This window comes from Taudactylus pleione, unplaced genomic scaffold (genome assembly GCF_031769625.1).
Source record: "Taudactylus pleione unplaced genomic scaffold, aTauple2 ptg000562l, whole genome shotgun sequence".
In the NCBI taxonomy this organism is placed as follows: domain Eukaryota; kingdom Metazoa; phylum Chordata; class Amphibia; order Anura; family Myobatrachidae; genus Taudactylus; species Taudactylus pleione.
This window is the reverse complement of record NW_028284964.1, coordinates 823,632-847,307: the sequence shown is the minus strand read 5'-3', so window position 1 is coordinate 847,307 and position 23,676 is coordinate 823,632.

Here is a 23,676-nt window from a genome sequence, read left to right as displayed (position 1 = left end):
ATCCCTGCCTCACTGACAGCAGCACATCCCTGCCTCACTGACAGTGGCAAATCCCTGCCTCACTGACAGTGGCAAATCCCTGCCTCACTGACAGCGGCACATCCCTGCCTCACTGACAGCAACACATCCCTGCCTCACTGACAGCAGCACATCACCACCTCACTGACAGTGGCACATCCCTGCCTCACTGACAGCGGCACAACACCGCCTCACTGACAGCAGCACAACACCGCCTCACTGACAGCAGCACATCCTGCCTCACTGACAGCAACACATCCCTGCCTCACTGAAATCAGATCATCCCTGCCTCACTGACAGTGGCACATCCCTGCCACACTGAAAGCAGCACATCCCTGCCTCACTGACAGCAGCACATCTCTATCTCACTGACGGCAGCACTTCCCTGTCTCACTGACGGCAGCACATCCCTGCCTCACTGATAGCAGCACTTCACTACCTCACTGAAAGCAGCCTCACTGACAGCAGCACATCCCCGCCTCACTGACAGCAGCACATCCCTGCCTCACTGACAGCAGCACATACCTGCCTCACTGACAGCAGCACATCACCACCTCAATGACAGCAGTACATCCCTGCCTCACTGACAGCGGCACATCCCTGCCTCACTGACAGCGGCACATCCCTGCCTCACTGACAGTGGCACATCCCTGCCTCACTGACAGCGGCACATCCCTGCCTCACTGATAGCAGCACATCACTGACTCACTGAAAGCAGCCTCACCGACAGCAGCACATCCCCGCCTCACTGACAGCAGCACATCCCTGCCTCACTGCTGCCTCACTGACAGCAGCACATCCCTGCCTCTCTGACTGTGGCACATCACTGCCTGACAGACAACAGTAGATCACTACCTCACTAACAGCAGCACATCCCCGCCTCACTGACAGCAGCACATCACCACCTCAATGACAGCAGCACATCCCTGCCTCACTGACAGCGGCACACCGCCTCACTGACAGCGGCACAACACCGCCTCACTGACAGCAGCACAACACCGCCTCACTGACAGTGGCACATCCCTGCCTCACTGACAGCAGCACAACACCGCCTCACTGACAGCAGCACAAAACCGCCTCACTGACAGCAGCACATCCCTGCCTCACTGACAGCGGCACATCCCTGCCTCACTGACAGTGGCAAATCCCTGCCTCACTGACAGCGGCACATCCCTGCCTCACTGACAGCAACACATCCCTGCCTCACTGACAGCAGCACATCACCACCTCACTGACAGTGGCACATCCCTGCCTCACTGACAGCAGCACAACACCGCCTCACTGACAGCAGCACAAAACCGCCTCACTGACAGCAGCACATCCTGCCTCACTGACAGCAACACATCCCTGCCTCACTGAAATCAGATCATCCCTGCCTCACTGACAGTGGCACATCCCTGCCACACTGACAGCGGCACATCCCTGCCTCACTGACAGCAACACATCACCACCTCAATGACAGCAGCACATCCCTGCCTCACTGACAGCAGCACATCACCACCTCAATGACAGCAGCACATCCCTGCCTCACTGACAGCGGCACATCCCTGCCTCACTGACAGCGGCACATCCCTGCCTCACTGACAGTGGCAAATCCCTGCCTCACTGACAGTGGCAAATCCCTGCCTCACTGATAGCAGCACATCCCTGCCTCACTGACAGCAACACATCCCTGCCTCACTGACAGCAGCACATCACCACCTCACTGACAGTGGCACATCCCTGCCTCACTGACAGCAGCACAACACCGCCTCACTGACAGCAGCACAACACCGCCTCACTGACAGCAGTACATCCTGCCTCACTGACAGCAACACATCCCTGCCTCACTGAAATCAGATCATCCCTGCCTCTCTGACAGTGGCACATCCCTGCCACACTGACAGCGGCACATCCCTGCCTCACTGACAGCAACACATCCCTGCCTCACTGAAAGCAGATCATCACCACCTCACTGACAGTGGCACATCCCTGCCTCACTTACAGCGGCACATACTGCCTCACTGAAAGCAGATCATCCCTGCCTCACTGACAGCGGCACATCCCTGCCTCACTGTCAGCAGCACAACACCTCCTCACTGACAGCAGCACAACACCGCCTCACTTGCAGCAGCACAACACCGCCTCACTGACAGCAGCTCATGATTGCCTCACTGAAAGCAGCACATCCCTGCCTCACTGACAGCAGCACATCTCTATCTCACTGACGGCAGCACTTCCCTGTCTCACTGACGGCAGCACATCCCTGCCTCACTGATAGCAGCACTTCACTGCCTCACTGAAAGCAGCCTCACTGACAGCAGCACATCCCCGCCTCACTGACAGCAGCACATCCCTGCCTCACTGACAGCAGCACATCCCTGCGTCACTGACAGCAGCACATCACCACCTCAATGACAGCAGTACATCCCTGCCTCACTGACAGCGGCACATCCCTGCCTCACTGACAGCGGCACATCCCTGCCTCACTGACAGTGGCACATCCCTGCCTCACTGACAGCGGCACATCCCTGCCTCACTGATAGCAGCACATCACTGACTCACTGAAAGCAGCCTCACCGACAGCAGCACATCCCCGCCTCACTGACAGCAGCACATCCCTGCCTCACTGCTGCCTCACTGACAGCAGCACATCCCTGCCTCTCTGACTGTGGCACATCACTGCCTCACTGATAGCAGCACATCCCTGCCTCACTGACAGCAACACATCCCTGCCTCACTGACAGCAGCACATCACCACCTCACTGACAGTGGCACATCCCTGCCTCACTGACAGCAGCACAACACCGCCTCACTGACAGCAGCACAACACCGCCTCACTGACAGCAGTACATCCTGCCTCACTGACAGCAACACATCCCTGCCTCACTGAAATCAGATCATCCCTGCCTCTCTGACAGTGGCACATCCCTGCCACACTGACAGCGGCACATCCCTGCCTCACTGACAGCAACACATCCCTGCCTCACTGAAAGCAGATCATCACCGCCTCACTGACAGTGGCACATCCCTGCCTCACTTACAGCGGCACATACTGCCTCACTGAAAGCAGATCATCCCTGCCTCACTGACAGCGGCACATCCCTGCCTCACTGTCAGCAGCACAACACCTCCTCACTGACAGCAGCACAACACCGCCTCACTTGCAGCAGCACAACACCGCCTCACTGACAGCAGCTCATGATTGCCTCACTGAAAGCAGCACATCCCTGCCTCACTGACAGCAGCACATCTCTATCTCACTGACGGCAGCACTTCCCTGTCTCACTGACGGCAGCACATCCCTGCCTCACTGATAGCAGCACTTCACTGCCTCACTGAAAGCAGCCTCACTGACAGCAGCACATCCCCGCCTCACTGACAGCAGCACATCCCTGCCTCACTGACAGCAGCACATCCCTGCCTCACTGACAGCAGCACATCACCACCTCAATGACAGCAGTACATCCCTGCCTCACTGACAGCGGCACATCCCTGCCTCACTGACAGCGGCACATCCCTGCCTCACTGACAGTGGCACATCCCTGCCTCACTGACAGCGGCACATCCCTGCCTCACTGATAGCAGCACATCACTGACTCACTGAAAGCAGCCTCACCGACAGCAGCACATCCCCGCCTCACTGACAGCAGCACATCCCTGCCTCACTGCTGCCTCACTGACAGCAGCACATCCCTGCCTCTCTGACTGTGGCACATCACTGCCTGACAGACAACAGTAGATCACTACCTCACTAACAGCAGCACATCCCCGCCTCACTGACAGCAGCACATCACCACCTCAATGACAGCAGCACATCCCTGCCTCACTGACAGCAGCACATCCCTGCCTCACTGACAGTGGCAAATCCCTGCCTCACTGACAGTGGCAAATCCCTGCCTCACTGACAGCGGCACATCCCTGCCTCACTGACAGCAACACATCCCTGCCTCACTGACAGCAGCACATCACCACCTCACTGACAGTGGCACATCCCTGCCTCACTGACAGCGGCACAACACCGCCTCACTGACAGCAGCACAACACCGCCTCACTGACAGCAGCACATCCTGCCTCACTGACAGCAACACATCCCTGCCTCACTGAAATCAGATCATCCCTGCCTCACTGACAGTGGCACATCCCTGCCACACTGACAGCGGCACATCCCTGCCTCACTGACAGCAACACATCACCACCTCAATGACAGCAGCACATCCCTGCCTCACTGACAGCAGCACATCACCAACTCAATGACAGCAGCACATCCCTGCCTCACTGACAGCGGCACATCCCTGCCTCTCTGACAGCGGCACATCCCTGCCTCACTGACAGCGGCAAATCCCTGCCTCACTGATAGCAGCACATCCCTGCCTCACTGACAGCAACACATCCCTGCCTCACTGACAGCAGCACATCACCACCTCACTGACAGTGGCACATCCCTGCCTCACTGACAGCAGCACAACACCGCCTCACTGACAGCAGCACAACACCGCCTCACTGACAGCAGTACATCCTGCCTCACTGACAGCAACACATCCCTGCCTCACTGAAATCAGATCTTCCCTGCCTCACTGACAGTGGCACATCCCTGCCACACTGACAGCGGCACATCCCTGCCTCACTGACAGCAACACATCCCTGCCTCACTGAAAGCAGATCATCACCGCCTCACTGACAGTGGCACATCCCTGCCTCACTTACAGCGGCACATACTGCCTCACTGAAAGCAGATCATCCCTGCCTCACTGACAGCGGCACATCCCTGCCTCACTGTCAGCAGCACAACACCTCCTCACTGACAGCAGCACAACACCGCCTCACTTGCAGCAGCACAACACCGCCTCACTGACAGCAGCTCATGATTGCCTCACTGAAAGCAGCACATCCCTGCCTCACTGACAGCAGCACATCTCTATCTCACTGACGGCAGCACTTCCCTGTCTCACTGACGGCAGCACATCCCTGCCTCACTGATAGCAGCACTTCACTACCTCACTGAAAGCAGCCTCACTGACAGCAGCACATCCCCGCCTCACTGACAGCAGCACATCCCTGCCTCACTGACAGCAGCACATCCCTGCCTCACTGACAGCAGCACATCACCACCTCAATGACAGCAGTACATCCCTGCCTCACTGACAGCGGCACATCCCTGCCTCACTGACAGCGGCACATCCCTGCCTCACTGACAGTGGCACATCCCTGCCTCACTGACAGCGGCACATCCCTGCCTCACTGATAGCAGCACATCACTGACTCACTGAAAGCAGCCTCACCGACAGCAGCACATCCCCGCCTCACTGACAGCAGCACATCCCTGCCTCACTGCTGCCTCACTGACAGCAGCACATCCCTGCCTCTCTGACTGTGGCACATCACTGCCTGACAGACAACAGTAGATCACTACCTCACTAACAGCAGCACATCCCCGCCTCACTGACAGCAGCACATCACCACCTCAATGACAGCAGCACATCCCTGCCTCACTGACAGCGGCACATCCCTGCCTCACTGACAGCGGCACATCCCTGCCTCACTGACAGCGGCACAACACCGCCTCACTGACAGCAGCACAACACCGCCTCACTGACAGCAGCACAACACCGCATCACTGACAGCAGCTCATCACTGCCTCACTGAAAGCAGCACATCCCTGACTCACTGACAGCAGCACATCTCTATCTCACTGACGGCAGCACTTCCCTGTCTCACTGACGGCAGCACATCCCTGCCTCACTGATAGCAGCACATCACTGCCTCACTGAAAGCAGCCTCACTGACAGCAGCACATCCCCGCCTCACTGACAGCAGCACATCCCTGCCTTACTGCTGCCTCACTGACAGCAGCACATCCCTGCCTCTCTGACTGTGGGACATCACTGCCTGACTGACAACAGTAGATCACCGCCTCACTAACAGCAGCACATCCCTGCCTCACTGACAGCAGCACATCCCTGCCTCACTGACAGCAGCACATCACCACCTCAATGACAGCAGCATATCCCTGCCTCACTGACAGCGGCACATCCCTGCCTCACTGACAGTGGCACATCCCTGCCTCACTGACAGCAACACATCCCTGCCTCACTGACAGCAGCACATCACCTCCTCACTGACAGTGGCACATCCCTGCCTCACTGACAGCGGCACAATACCGCCTCACTGACAGCGGCACATCCCTGCCTCACTGACAGCAGCACATCCCCGCCTCACTGACAGCAACACATCCCCGCCTCACTGAAAGCAGAACATCACCTCCTCACTGACAGCGGCACATCCCTGCCTCACTTACAGCGGCACATCCTGCCTCACTGAAAGCAGATCATCCCTGCCTCACTGACAGCGGCACATCCCTGCCTCACTGACAGCGGCACATCCCTGCCTCACTGACAGTGGCACATCCCTGCCTCACTGATAGCAGCACATCACTGCCTCACTGAAAGCAGCCTCACCGGCAGCAGCACATCCCCGCCTCACTGACAGCAGCACATGCCTGCCTCACTGCTGCCTCACTGACAGCAGCACATCCCTGCCTCTCTGACTGTGGCACATCACTGCCTGACTGACAACAGTAGATCACCACCTCACTAACAGCAGCACATCCCTGCCTCACTCACAGCAGCACATCACCACCTCAATGACAGCAGCACATCCCTGCCTCACTGACAGCGGCACATCCCTGCCTCACTGACAGCGGCACATCCCTGCCTCACTGACAGTGGCAAATCCCTGCCTCACTGACAGCAACACATCCCTGCCTCACTGACAGCAGCACATCACCGCCTCACTGACAGTGGCACATCCCTGCCTCACTGACAGCAGCACAACACCGCCTCACTGACAGCAGCACAACACCGCCTCTCTGACAGCAGCACATCCCTGCCTCACTGACAGCAGCACATCACCACCTCAATGACAGCAGCACATCCCTGCCTCACTGACAGCGGCACATCCCTGCCTCACTGACAGCGGCACATCCCTGCCTCACTGACAGCGGCACATCCCTGCCTCTCTGACAGCGGCACATCCCTGCCTCACTGACAGCAACACATCCCTGCCTCACTGACAGCAGCACATCACCACCTCACTGACAGTGGCACATCTCTGCCTCACTGACAGCGGCACAACACCGCCTCACTGACAGCAGCACATCCCTGCCTCACTGACAGCAGCACATCACCGCCTCACTGACAGCAGCACATCCCTACCTCACTGACAGCAGTACATCACTACCTCACTGACGGCGGCACATCCCTGCCTCACTGATAGCAGCACATCACTGCCTCACTTAAAGCAGCCTCACTGACAGCAGCACATCCCCGCCTCACTGACCGCAGCACATCCCTGCCTCTCTGACTGCGGCACATCACTGCCTGACTGACAACAGTACATCACCACCTCACTGACAGCGGCACATCACTGCCTCACTGACAGCAGCACATCACCGCCTCACTGACAGCAGCACATCACTGCCTCACTGACAGCGGCAGATCACCGCCTCACTGACAGCGGTACTTCCCTGCCTCACTGACAGCGGTACTTCCCTGCCTCACTGACAGCGGTACTTCCCTGCCTCACTGACAGCGGCACATCCCTTCCTCACTGACAGCGGCACATCCCCGCCTCACTGACAGCAGCACATCACCGCCTCACTGACAGCAGCACATCACCACCTCACTGACAGCAGCACATCACCGCCTCTCTGATAGCGGCACATCACCGCCTCACTGACAGCGGTACTTCCCTGCCTCTGTGACAGCGGCACATCCCTGTCTCGCTGACAGCGGCACATCCCTGCCTCGCTGACAGCGGTACTTCCCTGCCTCGCTGACGGCGGCACATCCCTGCCTCACTGACGGTGGCACATCACTGTCTCACTGACGGCGGCACATCACTGTCACACTGGCGGCGGCACATCCCTGCCTCACTGACGACGGCACATCCCTGCCTCACTGACGGTGGCACATCCCTGCCTCACTGACGGCAGCACATCCCTGCCTCACTGACGGCGGCACATCCCTGCCTCACTGACGGCGGCACATCCCAGCCTCACTGAAAGCGTCACAACACCACCTGACTGACAGCAGAACATCACTGCCTCACTGAAAGCAGCACATCCCTGCCTCACTGGGAAGCAGTCGGGAAGCCAACAGTCATAATGCCGACCACCGTCTTCCTGACTGTCTTATCCCGGCAAGGTTCAAATGACAGGCATCGAAATCCCGACGCTTTTCATTAGACTTCCACCAGGAGCCTGACACCCGGCTTACCGATCGAAGTTAAGCCGGGTGCCGGCCACGGACACTCGCACAGGGAGGAGGGTTAGGTTAGGGGCACCCGGGGGGGGGGTCTTAGGGTTAGGCACCCCTGTGGGAGGTTACGGTTAGGCCAGGGGAAGGGGGGTTAGGGTTAGGCACCCCCGGGGGGAGATTGGGGTTAGGCACCCCCACGGGAGGGTTAGGTTTAGGCAGCATGGAAGGGGGGGTTAGGTTTAGGCACTTAGAGGGTGTTTAGGGTTAGGCACCCCTTAGGGAGGGTTAGGGTTCGGAGGGGAATTAGATTAGCTATACTTACCTTAATGGATGATCGAGATTTCCTTTCCCCCTTTCCACCTCTGCTGGGCTGCCGCTGTCGGGATTAGAACCGCCGGCCATAATGATTCTGTCTCACTGAAAGGCATTTCTGTTGCATACTTACCCATAACAGAATGTCTTTCCGCAGCAAAAAATAAAAGAAAACGTAAGAGCCTTACTGGAAGGCGTGAGCGATCAATGGGTCGCAACTATGTCTCAGACATGAGAGAATAAAGAGTATTCTCAATGTGAGTCTCATTCCAACAACATTCACAACCAAATCAAGAGGCGCAGCTGTCAACCTCTAGACAGCCAACCGAAATGGAGGCATTGATTGCAAACCTTGAAATCCCCGATTTTAGCAGGGCCTTGACACTCCCATATCGAACATTAGTGAGACTTTGAACAATTGGGACATCACCTCTCTGAGCATTGGGCCTGATTCAGAGCCGCTAGCTCTTACAGAGCGCTCGCTCTGAATCAGAGCAGGGCTTTTTTTTTTTGGAGCGATCTCTTGGCCGCTCGCATAGCTGTGGGTGACCACCCACAGCTATAGTGAGCGACCATGATGATGGTCGCAATGATCAAGGCCATCGTGACCATCGGGCTTGCGACGAGACCCTTGTGGTAGGGTCTCGTTCATCGCAAGCCCCAGAGAGCTTTCGGCTCTAACGGAGTGATGTCAGTGGGGCCGCCCCCAAATGGCAGGCATACTCATGTGAACGCCTCTGTTTGGGCAGCCACCCCCCCGGCCTGTCCACCAAATGGGGCGAGCTGTCACTCAACATCGATAGCTCACCCCCTTTGGTGCGAGACCCGGAGCGACGGAGTGCCAGTTGCTAGCCGGGTCTCGCGCATGCGCACGATGGAGCCGGCTCCATCGTGTGCATGCGCTGTGGGCCACCATCGACCCGGTTGCGAGCACTCAGCGCTTGTGACCGGGTCTGAATCAGGCTCACTGTGCCAAATTAGTTTTGCCTGACACCTCAGATGAAGAGGAAGTGCTTCCTCTCTTGATGCCAGCTATAAGAAGACGTTAACTACACCTTTGCTGTGCATTGAATCCTGATTTTTTTTTTATGTGGGTTATTACGATCTAGGCCCTCTGTCATTCAAATTTGAGATCAACAATATCATTGTTGAGCAATTTCCTTGTGACTAAGGACGAGAGTAAAAGTGTGTGCTATCCAGTTGAATTTTTGCACAGGATCGAGACGTCTGGACATCCACCTCACATTCCATGACTGAAAAAGGGTGCAGTCATGATGCTCAGTCGTGATGCTGGACACAAGGAAAGTTTTAGTCAATGGCACACGCATGAGCATAAAGTCACTCTTCCAAAATACAATTCCTGTAGAAATTTTGTGCGGAGAACATAAGGGGTTGTTGCACACCTTGCCATGCGCTGATTCCAAGCGACAGCACTTTCCTTTATACGTTCAAACATATTCAATTTCCAATCATATTGTCCATTGCAATGACAATGAATAAGAGTCAAGAACAGGCACTTGCCAAAGTCGGAATATACCTGCCAGAACCAGTTTTCTCACATGGTATGCTCCACGTTGCCGTATCTAAAGCAAGATCAAAGTATTCTGTTGCAGTAAAGATCATGAAGATGCACCTGGATTACCTGCCGCAAATGGATGGACTCAAAATATTGGGCCTGATTCAGACCCGCTTGCGAGCGCATAGCGCTCGCAAGTGGGTCAATGGTCAGGCAGTGCGCAGGCACGAGCCCCGGAGCGAATGAGAACTTCACTCGCTCGGGGCTCGCAGCAAAACAGGGCGGTTGTCGATGTTGATCGACAGCTCGCCCCATTTTCTAAGCGGGTCAGGGGGGTTGCTGCACAAACTGAGGCATTCCTGAAGGAACGCCTGCCTTTTTTGGGGGCGGCTTTACTGACATCACACGTGATGTCAGTAGTAAACTTCCTGCTCTATTAGAGCAGGAAGTTCACTGGGGCTTGCGGTGGACGAGACACTACCATAAGGGTCTTGTCGCAAGTCTGATCGTCGCGATAATCGCAACCATCACCAGGCCGCCCGCACAAGCTGTGGGTGGTCACCCACAGCTATGCGAGTGGCCTGGAGATGGATTTTTTTCTAAAATAATCCACCTTGATTCAGAGCGAGCACTCGCAAATAACGAGCACCTTTGAATCAGGACCATTGTCTTTACTGAAGTCTTTGAATTAACTTGTAACATTCGATTGTCAATCAAATAAAGTTCACATTACCTGCTTTATATGAGTTTATTCTTTAAAAAAAACTAACCGTTGATTTTGATGGGTTTCTACTAGAGATGAGCTCCCTGAGAAGCGGACCCACCCGAACTTCGGGGATCCGGGGCGATCCGAGGAGCCCCTCGGGTCTCTACTCCTGCCCCGGATCCCTAATCGAGGCAAAACCTCACGATCCTCTGTCGGATCTCGAGGTTTTGCCTCGAGCGGCCATTTTTAAAAATCCCTTTGCCTTCAATGGGCAAAGCGCTGATTGGCTGACAGAGCCGTCTGTCATGGCTCTCAGTCAATCAGCGTTAAGCCCATTGAATGCAGGGAAAAAAGAAGATGGCGCTGGTTCCCACGGCCGGCACCCCCCATGGCCGGCACCCATTGCTGCCGAAACACACCTGATGCAGCCAACCCCTGTTGCCGCACCCCCCGATGCTGACACACCAGCTGTCGCCCCCCCACTGCTGACACTGCCGGCAGCCCTGCTGCTGACACCACTGGCTCACCCATGCTTCCGACACTGTCGGCACCCTGCATTGAGAACACCCCTGCACTGCTGACACCGCCAGTACCCTGCACTGAGGACACTGCCAGCACCGCAGCACTGCCATTCCATGTACTGAGGACACCGTCAGCAACCCCCGCACTGTTGACACAGCCAGCAAACCTGCACTGAAGACACCACTGCCATTGCCAACATCGCCGGTACCCTTCACTGAGGACACTGCCAGCACCACAAGACTGCCATTCCATGTACTGAAAACACCATTATCACCCCCGCACTGCCGACACAGCCAGCAAACCTGCACTAAAGACACTGCACTGCTGACATCGCCGGTACCACAGCACTGTCATTCCATTTACTGAGATCACCGTCAGCAACCCCTGCACTGCCGACACAGCCAGCAAACCTACACTGAAGGCACTGCTGGCACCCCCGCTCTACTGACACCGTCGGTACCCTGCACTGAGGACACTGCCAGCACCGCTGCACTGCCATTCCATGTACTGAGGACACCGTCAGCAACCCCGCTCTGCCAACACTGCTGTCACAGTAAGTGCACTATTGGTGTATCCAACCCACACTGTATAACACACAGTATCCATGTTGGAAATTGGAAGCTGAACTGCCACATGTTAGTGCCGCCCTCTGTGTCACTTAGCTTAGCCAGCCAGCTAGCTGGATGCAACCTTTTGGCCTTAACTAGATGAAAAAAATAATATTGTGAGGTGGTCAAAATTGATTGGAAATGACTGGAAATAAATGTTATTGAGGTTATTGATACTGTAGAAACAAAAAAAGGCCCATTTTATGTGATTTTAGCTGTTTTTTTATTTTTTAAGAAAAAATCCAGATCCTAAAACCAAAACCCGAAAACAAAACATGGAGGTGAGGTTTTGGCAAAACCAATTCAGATCCAAAACCAGGGGAGATCCAGATCCAAAACCAAAACCAAAACACAGGGGTCGGCGCACATCCCTAGTTTCTACTGGTAAATTTTATCATAGAATGCTGCCAAAGCTGTTTCTTCTTTCTCATTTGCATGCTGGAGCCACTGGCTAGAAAATATCACCAAGAACAATAAAGAAAGCAAAAATATATGCCATACAGGACTTAACGGCAAGAAAGAGACAGAGGATTCTGAGATACCATAGTCCCCTCTTTTAAGATTACATTATAATATATACAAAATTCAACTAACAATACGCAATTACCCTTTTACGCTGCCGCAATAACCCAGGTTACTGCCGGGTCTAACCAGGTTGTGGCTTGGTGTAAAAGGGTCCTTGAGATAAAACCCTGGTCGATTGACCCGAGAAACTGACCCTGGACGCTACCAGCAGGGGTGAATCTGACCCAGGGGCCTGTGCGCCCCACACACCCTGCACCCATTATAGATTCTATAATAGGTGCAGGGTGTGTGGGGCGCACAGGCCCCTGGGTCCAGGGGGGCCCCACACTGCACACCCTGCACCCATAGTATTACTTACCTCTCTGGAGTCCCACGTCGGCACGGAGGTCCGGCGCTGTAAAAACAACTGGAAAATGGCAGTCACGGACATTTTCCCGTCATTTGCCCATGCACAGTAAAGGGGAAAATGGCCATCGTGGTCATTTTCTCGGTGACCTGCGCATACTTTATAGACTCTGGGTGCACTCTAGTGCCCAGAGTCTATAACTTCGGCGCTGGCTGCGCACAGCTCAGTGCGCTGCCGGCCGCCGGACAGAGAGGAGGGGGACCATGTCGGAGACTGCACACAGGCCCCCTCCTCCCTAGAAACGCCCCTAGCTACCAGCAGGGGCACCGAGAGGGGGGGGAGCGGGTACAGATTACCTGGGCCCAGGCTTCCTGAGGGGCCCGGTGGGGGCCCGGATCCGGCGCCGCCCCACCCCTCCTTCCCTCACAGCAGCCCAGCACACAGCGTGTGCTGAGCTGCAGTTGGAGACTGCTCGTGGCTGCTGAGCAGCAGCCACAACAGTCTCCTATGCCTGTGCGGGGGAGTGATCACACTGATCGCGCCCCCCCTGGCTTTGCGCCGGGCTGAGGGGGCTCAGAGCACCCCCACCCCCAGCGTGCAGCGCCGCTTCGCGGCGCTGCAAATCTTTTTTTATTTGTTTTTTTTCAGCACGGGGCGTGGCCACGCCTCCCAAGATTAGGCCACGCCCCCTATTATCGGGGCCCGCCTTGGCTCTTGGCGGCCCTGGCTACCAGGGTAGAACCTGGGAAGGACCCGTGTAACAGTGCAGTGTAAACGGTGCTCTCTGACCAGGGGTTGTGGGAATATGTGATCGCTAATCTCAGCCTCAGCGGGATGGTGTGATGGAGTGTACGAGCTGTGAGACACCCACTTTCACACTGCGTGGTCTGTACATTTGCGATGGACATTGTAAACTCTCCAACATCGATGCAACATCAACATTTGTGCTATCCTAGGGTCTACCCTACCTACTCTCCTCAAACCCAACTAAACATGGCCTTTAAAGCTGTGGATTTGCGATTGGCAAAACAGCAGCATTCCCCGAGACACCCACAACTTGCCCATGAAACGACCCTTTTTTGTGATCCCTTTAGGTTACCTCCCAGTCTCTACCCGGAAATGCCCAGGGACCACAAACCCTTTCTCAATGTCGTACGCAACTGCAAAGCTCCTAGGACACTTGGGTCCCCGTGTGCACAGTATGGGTTTTCAAGGTGTTTTGTGCAAAAGATCGCTCAACTGCGATTACATCTGCACTACGTCCATCTCTGAATCAAGCCCCTAATCCCCTATTTTAGTTATTATTGATAATCTGTATTTAATGCTTGTTTTTGTTTACAATATAGGGTGTGTCAGTGTCTCCCAACTTATGTCCTCAGTGAGACCTAGCACTGCATGTTTTCCATATATCCTGCTGGTGCACAGGTGTTTTCATTACTGGCTGACACATTTTAAAAGATTTACAGGTGGTTTTAATTACATCACTTGTGATTCTGTGAGGAGTTATAAGTTTGGGATGGGGAACTTGGGAAGCACCTCTGCACAAGGTTTACTTTGAAAGTAATAATTGGTATAGTGGCCCCAACTTATTAATAACTCACAAATGTATTAATCATCCCATGGGGGTGCTGCCCTAGACAGTAATAAACAGTACACAAAAGAAGAGAGAGAAAAAAAACATAAATTAAAATGTAACTTTTATTATAAATATTTAAAATTCACTTTGCCTCACTAGTGAAATATTTCATAAATGATAAATCATGAAACACACATATAAATATATTTCTCTAATAATTTATTATTGATACTAAACAATTAAATAATTTATAATATGTTTGTCTCCGTGTCCTTATTCTGTTGTGTTTATAAAACATTCAATATTGCTGATTAAGTTATGGTAACTTCCTTATTGACAATGCACTCCCAAATGAATTGTATCTATTGCAAACCTATGACTGTGGATAGATGGCAATCTCATATGTTGATACAGGCAAGTATATCCCAATCTAATAATGCATTCATGCAACTTGTACAACTTACCAGTCTTATGCTACCATCAATTACATAAGATTTGTGATCGAGACTGTAAACTAGTGACTGTTTCCACTGTAATAATCACAGCGCCCTCTGTAGGGCAAAATACATCTTCAATGATGGAAATATGCTACATGGGAACATGTATCCATATCCCATTACAAAAATGTAGCGCCCCCTGTTAGACTAAAATATAATCAATCATATAGTTGCATGGACTGTAGATTATTACCCAGATTTATTGTTGCAGCGCCCCCTATAGGGGTATATAATTAAATTGGAATGTTTGGTTTAATGAGAATTAACCAATACTACAATTGTGAAATTCACCAGTGACATAATCAAACATAGCTGTATGGATGGTGCATAATACACTAAATTCTTAACAAATTATCCACGCATGTGTCGTATCAATAAAAAATATAATTGCCATATTTCTCATATTCTGTACCAAATGAATTATATTAAATCAAGGTAGATGTTGTAACTCCCCCTATAAGGCTGCACAATTTTAACTCAGTCATATGAGATAAATATAATATTAGGTAAATTGATGTTACCCCTTAATTGTTTATATTAGCATTACCATGCACATGTGTAGTTTGTTCATTAGAACACCCTCTATAGGAGCACAAAAAATTGTATCTGAATCAATATAGATGTTATAGCTCCTCCTCTATTTAATTAAGGGGAGTTATATTACCCCATGTCATTATCTCCACTCATATAGATTTGCCAATCTCTTATTACAGTGGTTTAAAGTGCAAAACAGAAAAACAATTTCCCTATTAATCTTTGTCACAACATGGACATAACATGCGGCAACGGCCGCTAATGCCGACGTACGTTTCACTATTTTTTATCAAGGCAACCCGATTGTGCAATACAGCACAGTTTAAGTGTAATACAAGAACCAATCAGAACGCTACCGCGTCATCGTGTCAGCCGCCAATCACTGACCGGCTCTGTGTCATCCAATCATGTTGCATCGGCGTAATCACATGTGCTACTGAGCCAATCAGTAAGCGGCTCTTATTTAGTCAGTGTCATGGTGTTTCTCGTGCATCACTACTCAGATTAGCCAATCTAGATTGAGGATCCCGGATACACCTTCCTATTACCATAAGTAAATAAACTCTGCAATCACGATGCTTGTAGTATATGTTCCTTTAATTTACAGTGGAAACAGTCACTAGTTTACAGTCTCGATCACAAATCTTATGTAATTGATGGTAGCATAAGACTGGCAAATTGTACAAGTTGCATGAATGCATTATTAGATTGGGATATACTTGCCTGTATCAACATATGAGATTACCATCTATCCACAGTCATAGGTTTGCAATAGATACAATTCATTTGGGAGTGCATTGTCAATAAGGAAGTTACCATAACTTAATCAACAATATTGAATGTTTTATAAACACAACAGAATAAGGACACGGAGACAAACATATTAATAATAAATTATTAGAGAAATATATTTATATGTGTGTTTCATGATTTATCATTTATGGAATATTTCACTAGTGAGGCAAAGTGAATTTTAAATATTTATAATAAAAGTTACATTTTAATTTTTCTTTCTATTTGTGCGCCAACAAAGAGACAGTGCTTTTTCTCTCTCTCTTCTTTTAGATTCTGTGAGGAGACCTGGAAAACATGCACTGTTCATGCTCCCTGTGGAATGAGTTTGAGAAACTCTGGCCTAATATCATACCTGCCTACCCTCCCGATTCCTGCTGGAGACTCCCGGATCAAGGCGCAGTCTCCCGATGCCCGGAAACTTCATTAAATCCCCTGCATTCCTCTGCTGTCGGCAATTGTAGAGCACCTTCTCTAGCTGTAATTGAAGCCGACGGCCACCAGGGGGAAAGCAAATGAAAGAGAGGTGTCCGGAAATTGTAGAGCTTCAGCAACATGGCTGCCACCCTTCTGCAGTGAGGCCAGTATTTACCCTCTCCTCTAGTTATCCCTGCTCTCTGCTGCTGGACACAGGGCCATGATAGATGTTGTGTGGCTGTGCTACAGGTATAGAATAGTAATGTATTACTGTACCGTATGTGTGTGTGTGTCTGGCACTATGCATGAGGGGGTGCATGGTGGTACTGTATGGGTAGGGGGGCTGTATGCTGGGCACTTTGAGTTTGTGGGTATAGGGGGTGTATGTTGATCACTGTATGGGGGTGTATGATGGGTACTGTGTCAATGTGGGTATGGGGTGTGCATGCTGGGCACTGTATGGGTATGGGGTGTGCATGCTGGGCACTGTATGGGTATGTATGCTGGGCACTGTATGGTATATGTGGGGGTATATACTGGGCACTGTGTTGGTGTGGAAGGATGCATGCTGATTACTGTATGGGTATGGGGGTGTATGCTGAGTGTAAGTATGGGAGGGTGTATACTGAACATTATGGGTGTGGGGGTGTTTGCTGAACACTGTATGGGTCTTGGGGTTGTGCGCATTCTGGGCACTGTGGGGTATAGGCTAGACACTGTATCGGTAAGGAGCATACTTTCCTATCCTGCAGGATTCTCCTGGGTCACTGCAGGAAACACCCTGAGTGGCAATAGATACGCCCACAGGTGGAGTTAGACACAACCTTTGAGCAGAGCATGACATGCCCCGTTACCAGCGCGCCACATTCCGCATTCTACAATCTCCCTGCAAGAGCCGGTGTAATGGTTAGCATTACTGCCTCACAGCACTGAGGTTGTGGGTTCGAATTCCACGACGGCCCAACCTGTGTGGAGTTTGTATATTCTCCCTGTGCTTGCGTGGGTTTCCTCCCACACTCCAAAAATATACTGGCAGGTTAATTGGCTGCCAACAAAAATTACCCCTTGTGTGTATGTGTGTGAGCATGTGATAGGGAATATAGATTGTAAGCTCCACTGGGGCAGGAACTGATGTGAATGGCCAAATATTCTCTGTAAAGCGCTGCATAATATATGCCTGATTAAGACCCCCTCACTAGATGCAGCCGCTCGCACCCAGCGTATGAAATTTTTTTAAAGTGAAGTCAAGGCAGCCGCTCATTCTGCAAGGCATAAGCACGCAACCACTATGTTTTGGAGAGCGATCACTTTGTGTTTATAGATGCCCACCAGCCTGACTTTAACCGCCCACTAGCGTACATCATCTCCAGGAGGTATATTCAACCTTCGGTACATCGGGTTACATCGGATCTGAACTACCGCAAACACTGCGAGCACTTCAGAGTATTTTCAACCAGGTGACGTGTACTATGACACTGCCTGTTAATTATGCACGCCCCAGAAATGGCATGGAAACACTCTGGCTCGCCTGCATCCGCAACTCCACTGCCCTGTTACTACTGCCCTGTCCCTGTTACCACTCACAAACGGCCTCTCCTGTCACTCATTCTACTGTGCTGTCCTTGCAGGGCAAGCAAGCAAAATCCGATCGCTCGTACTCAGGGCCGTAGCTAGAGTAGTGCGGCCGGTGCCATCGCACATAGCACCACAGGTCAGGGGGCGCTGTTTGGGCCTGTCAAATATCTGTTTATTATCATTCTTGCTTGTAGCTTCCTCTTATTTCATCCCCAACATCTCCTGGCCTCTCCTATCTCTTCCCTGGCCCTTCCCCATGAAGCCATGGCCCTTTTTGGGTGCATTATGTTCCTTTGAAAAATGAGGGGGGCGCCAATGCTCTTTCTGGCACAGGGCACCAAAATGTCTTGTTACAGCTCTGCTCGTACTAGTTTGCGCACGCGCACTTCGAACTACATGCATATATATATAAATATTTGATGGACTGTTCAGCATTAAACGCACACTGACAGACACACTCACAAAAACTAAACACACAGACACACTGATAGGGCACTCACAAAGACTACACACAAGGACTACACACACACTGAAACAGATACACTGATAGGGCACTCACAAAGACTACACACACCAACTGACACAGACTACACACACTGACTCAGTACACAGAGACACACACACTGATAGACACTCACAAAGACTACCCACACACACTGATACAGACACACTGATAGGGCACTCACAAAGACTACACACACACTGACACAGACTACACACACTGACTCTGTACACACAGACACACACACTGATAGACACTCACAAAGACTACCCACACACACTGATACAGACACACTGATAGGGCACTCACAAAGACTACACACACACTGACACAGACATACAACACACACTCCTTTCACTTACAAACATGAAAGCAGGCAAACAACTACTGCATCATTTAATATAGAAACCCCCCACACCCCCGCCGGCAACCCCCACCCCCTGGCACCCACTCCTTCACCTGCGGCTCCAGGAGAGAGCGCCGGGAATAGTCAGCACCTGGCGGCAGCTCAGCTTCTCAGCCGCCTCTCACAGTGCCCCATCGTTACTGCCTGGGAGGAGCTGCACGCTGCCGCTGCAGTTCCCCCTACATTCAGCCAGCAGCCAAGCCCCAGCCAGTTGTAGGCTGAACTCCGGGCCCGGCTGCTCCTCCTTCTCTTTAGAAAAAAAATAATAATTCAGCCAGGCAGTGATGGAGCCGCGGCCAGGGGGGGTTTCTAGGTATTCGGAAACCCCCCCTGCGTGCGTGTATGGTAAGAACCCATACTAATTAAAAACACCCAAGGACAGTTGTGAGGGGTGCTACAAAAAAGGAAAATGCAGGTGCGCACACTAATCACTAAGAATACTGATAATCAGAGCAATTCTAATAAACTTTTCAACTTAACATGGAGTACAAATGAGGTTCTTAGCACGTTTGGCCAAAAATGAAAAGAAAAGGGCTGCGTTTTGTATTTTATTACAGTCACACAACAGGTAGAAGCTGTTATGGAGCAGGGCTAGGATGGTGAGATGAGGATGATAAGGAGATGAATATAATACAAATATATTTAACTGTCAGAAATACAATCAACCATCTAACACAATATATACGATAAAATATAACTACAATACAAGATACATATGCAATACAAAAGATGGGTTATACAAAACTTACATGCATATAGACCAAAGCATATACTGTAGGGGAGATGTATCAAACCTTATAATGACTAAAAATAATAATTTAATTATAAATGAATAATAATGTCTGTTAAGGTAAGAGAAGAGAAATGAGACAGCCACCCAGTGGCGTAACTAGAGTATTTGGAGCCTGCGGCAAATGTAAAAATGGAGCTCCCCCCTATGTGCGCGCGCCGAAGGCGCGCATGGGGTAACATGGGCGTGGTCACCTAAAAATGGGGCGTGTCAATGTGACACACCCCTTTATCATCACATTACTTTCCATATGCACCTTAACCCCAGTAGTGCCCCTTATACAGTACCCCCAGTATGCAATGTCCCCAGTTGTGGTCCCTCTTATGCAGGCCCATAGTAGTGCCCCTTATACAGTATCCCCAGTAGTGGTCCCCCTTATGCATCCACCCATTAGTTCCCCTTATTCAGTGCCTCCAGTAGTGGTCCCCCTTATGCAGTCCCCCAGCAGTGGTCCCCCCCCCATCCAGTGCCCCTTATACAGTGCCCCTTGTAGTGGTCCTCCCTATTGAGTGCCCCCAGTAGTGGTCCCCTAGTAGTAAGCCCCTTATATAGTGCCCTCAGCAGTAGCCCCCCCATGCAGTGCCCCCAGTAGTGGCCCCCCTTATGCAGGCCCCCAGCAGTGATCCCCCCTATCCAGCGCCCCCTATACAGGGCCCCCTGTAGTGGTCCTCCCTATTTAGTGCCCCCAGTAGTGGTTCCCTAGTAGTAAGCCCCTTAAATAGTACCACCAGTAGCCGTCCCCCCCAGTAGACGTTCCCCCTCCTGATGCAGTGCCCCCAGTAGTAGCTCCCCCCATTAATAGTGTCCCCAGTAGTAGTAACTCCCCCCAGTAATAGTGTCCCTAGTAGTAGTAGCTCCCCCCAGTAATAGTGTCCCCAGTAGAAGTAGCTCCCCCCAGTAATAGTGTCCCTAGTAGTAGTAGCTCCCCCCAGTAATAGTGTCCCCAGTAGAAGTAGCTCCCCCCAGTAAGTGTCCCCAGTAGTAGCAGCCCCCCAAGTGATAGTGTCCCCAGTAGTAGCAGCCCCCCCAGTAATAGTGTCCCCAGTAGTAGCAGCCCCCCCAAGTGATAGTGTCCCCAGTAGTAGTAGCCCCCTCCCCCAAGTGATAGTGTCCCCAGTAGTAGTAGCCCCCCAGTAATGGTGTCCCCAGTAGTAGCAGCCCCCCGAAGTTATAGTGTCCCCAGTAGTAGTAGCCCCCACAAGTGAGTGTCCCCAGTAGTAGCAGCCCCCCCAAGTGATAGTGTCCCCAGCAGTAGTAGCCCCCCAAGTGAGTGTCCCCAGTAGTAGTAGCCCCCCAAGTGATAGTGTCCCCAGTAGTAGTAGCCCCCCCAAGTGATAGTGTCCCCAGTAGTAGTAGCCCCCCAAGTGATAGTGTCCCCAGTAGTAGTAGCCCCCCAAGTAATAGAGTCCCTAGTAGTAGTAGCTCCCCCCAGTAATAGTGTCCCCAGTAGAAGTAACTCCCCCAGTAATAGTGTCCCCAGTAGTAGCAGCCCCCCCAAGTGATAGTGTCCCCAGTAGTAGCAGCCCCACCAGTAATAGTGTCCCCAGTAGTAGCAGCCCCCCCAAGTGATAGTGTCCCCAGTAGTAGTAGCCCCCTCCCCCAAGTGATAGTGTCCCCAGTAGAAGTAGTCCCCCAAGTAATAGAGTCCCTAGTAGTAGTAGCTCCCCCCAGTAATAGTGTCCCCAGTAGAAGTAGCTCCCCCAGTAATAGTGTCCCCAGTAGTAGCAGCCCCCCCAAGTGATAGTGTCCCCAGTAGTAGCAGCCCCACCAGTAATAGTGTCCCCAGTAGTAGCAGCCCCCCCAAGTGATAGTGTCCCCAGTAGTAGTAGCCCCCTCCCCCAAGTGATAGTGTCCCCAGTAGTAGTAGCCCCCCCAGTAATGGTGCCCCCAGTAGTAGCAGCCCCCCGAAGTTATAGTGTCCCCAGTAGTAGTAGCCCCCACAAGTGAGTGTCCCCAGTAGTAGCAGCCCCCCAAGTGATAGTGTCCCCAGCAGTAGTAGCCCCCCAAGTGAGTGTCCCCAGTAGTAGTAGCCCCCCAAGTGATAGTGTCCCCAGTAATAGTAGCCCCCCAAGTGATAGTGTCCCCAGTAGTAGTAGACCCCCAAGTGATAGTGTCCCCGTAGTAGTAGCCCCCCAAGTAATAGAGTCACCAGTAGTAGTAGCCCCCCCCCCCGTAGTGCAGACACACAAGTTACAAAAAAAAAAATAAAAAAAATACACTTACCTGAATCTACGCTCCAGCTCCGGACACCGCTCCCGCCGCCGCACGTCAGTCCTCCTGGGCTGGCGCGCTATGCATTGTGGGAGAGACATCATGACCTCATGACGTATCTCCCATTACCCACTGCAGAAGCCGGACGGAAGCCTGGCTCTTGCAGTGGGCGCGCAGCAGTCAGTGAGAGTCTATCTGATTCTCATTGGCTGCTGATTCACACACATCTCCACCAGCACTGGCGGAGGATGTGTGTGCAGCAGCAGCAGCCAATGAGAGTCTGTCTGACTCTCATTGGCTGCTGAATAACACACACATTGCTGCTTAGCACAGTCTGAGCCCACCTGCCACCCTCCTCCTGGCACTATTAGGCAAGCGCTCAGGGGGAGGGAAGGGGCTCAGCTGTGCAGTACAGGACCGGCGCTGGAGGCCTAGCGCCGGTCCTGTGTAATTGTGTAGCACTGACCGCACTCACTGCGGTCGGCACTACACTGGCTAACTAGAGCGGGCCGGTACCGTGGCCGGTGGTGCCCCCCCGCTCCGCCAGTTCCACGGTGCCCAGGGCACGTACCCCGCTCGCCCTGCCCTAGTTATGCCACTGCAGCCACCTGACCACCCCAGTGCTAATCTCTGAGTGGTCCAATGTCCTCCTGAGAAAAAGTATAATGACAGGAAATTGCTTGTTTATGGGGGAGAGCTTGTGCTAGGAGACGGTCAAAAGGAATATGCCAATCAGCCTAAGATAATGTCCAGATAATGGAACAAATATAATGTTGGGCCTGTAGGAAAATGAAATGCAAGCAGATAAGCTCGTATGGCTTCAATCTTTTGGGATGCTTCAAAATGCTGATGTGCCGCAACAAAGGTGTAAATACTAAAATGAAATAAATACTTTAATTAACAATAAAGGAAACAAAATATTATAAATCTTCAATGAAAATCAATATATGTATAAATTAAAAATAATCCAAAGTGCTACTGCTCACTGGAGTTGCGTTACTAATTACAGGAGAGTATTGTGATCCAGTCTGATAAGCCGGACCAGCGATGTATCCCCCTTTTTTAAAGGATAAGACTCCTGGGTATTCCACCTGCACCTTTCCTGGAACACTGGCCCTGATTCAGAGCCGGACGCTCTTTGTGAGTGCTCGCTCTGAATCAGGGCGGCCTTTTTTTTTTTTTGCGCGGCCTCCTGGCCGCTCGCTAAGCTGTGGCTGACCACCCACAGCTTTAGCGGGTGGCCAGGTGATGGTCGCGACCATCGCGACCATCAGGCTTGCGATGAGACCCTTGTGGTAGGGTCTCATTCCCGCAAGCCCCAGTGAGCTTCCTGCTCTAATAGGGCATAGCGCTCACGAGCGGGTCTGAATCAGGCCCACAGTGCTTAATATATCAACTTTTTGTTTTTAACACAAGCTCTTGCAAATAGGGCATCACTATACCAGCAAATAATAAAAAAATTCAATTTACCTTACATCTAAGCTAAGGTTCTCAAACTCGGTCCTCGGGACCCCACACAGTTCACGTTTTCCAGGTCACCCAGCAGGTGCACAGGTGTATTCATTACTCACTGACACAGTTTAAAA